Raw genomic sequence first — 1,093 nt, forward strand, 5'->3', positions numbered from 1 at the left:
CACCCCAAACTTAATTATCCACCAGGTTTTGTGCGTGTGTTTTTTGGAATAACGTTATCAAGTGCAGCCCCGGGCGTAAACAATCCCAAAGTAAATAGTTGCGTGCCCTCAGCAGCGTCTGGACAATCAGAAGCCGTTTCTAGCTGGAATCTCATAATTTGTACCTATTTTCCTCTGCTTTAACCTCTCACTTATCTACGGGCGATATGTACATTTTCGAATTAAACGCATTACATCTGATAGGATTTATTTACATAATCCATAAAAAGATGCATCCGTGCTGTTGGGGTTGGGGTTTTTTTATTACTTAGATTACATATAATTATTTGCCCCCCCCCCCCCTTTATTATTTTTACACGTTTCATTTGGAAAGTGAGAGCGAGCCGTGCCTGGGAGCCGGGTCTGCCAGTAGGGGGCGCACCCGCCCCATCCCTGAGGCCCCCGCGCTCGGGAAGTCCGGGGCAGCCTCCAAGTTATGTCTCACCTCCCTTTCCGCGTGTGCGCGTTTCTAAATGGTGCTTTCGGCCCCGGATTTAATCCGATGCAGACCTGAGATCCGGCGGCTTGTGCAGTCAGTCTCGGGAGGTTTCCAGTGGCACCCAACTGGCCCGGGCGGGCTGGGAGCCGGGCTCCAGGGCGCGACGTGCCCGTCCAGACAGCTCGCCACGTTTCCAGCCCCAGGAAGACGGGGGGAAGGGGGCCCCTGCCCGTGGGAGCACTTCATGCACCAGAAATGGCGTGCGGAGCCCCCCCCTCCCGCCTTGCTCTTTGTAGTCAAGTGCATTTTAGCAACAAAGATCCCAACACGAGAGTGGAAGTAAACTTAGCCGGGCCTTTGTTCGGCCCCGTGTAGCGACAACAAGAGAAACAAAACTACCTATTTGTACCGGACGTGCTGCCATCTCTGCCCGCCATTGAGCTCCCACCTATTGAAAGCTTCGCGTCGGGACAATGGGGCCGAGGCTAAAATTACCCTCCCGAGCCCGGGCCGCCTTCCCACTCCCGCGGGAGCGGGGCGCGGGCCAGGCGGGGGCGGCCCGGCCCCACGAGGGCCCCCTCCGCGGGGCTGCAAGCAGACGCCCGGGGCAAGGGG

The 1,093-nt window shown here is 56.9% G+C and overlaps 1 long non-coding RNA gene across 1 annotated transcript in view; it reads left to right on the forward strand.

Annotated features, from left to right (window-relative positions):
• Positions 1-1,093, forward strand: part of LOC109288022 — a 47,831-nt gene that overhangs the window by 15,801 nt on the left and 30,937 nt on the right. The gene's annotated exons all lie outside the window — the stretch shown is intronic.

The sequence above is a fragment of the Gavialis gangeticus genome, unplaced genomic scaffold (genome assembly GCF_001723915.1).
Source record: "Gavialis gangeticus isolate Ggan-Ray unplaced genomic scaffold, GavGan_comp1, whole genome shotgun sequence".
In the NCBI taxonomy this organism is placed as follows: Eukaryota; Metazoa; Chordata; order Crocodylia; family Gavialidae; genus Gavialis; species Gavialis gangeticus.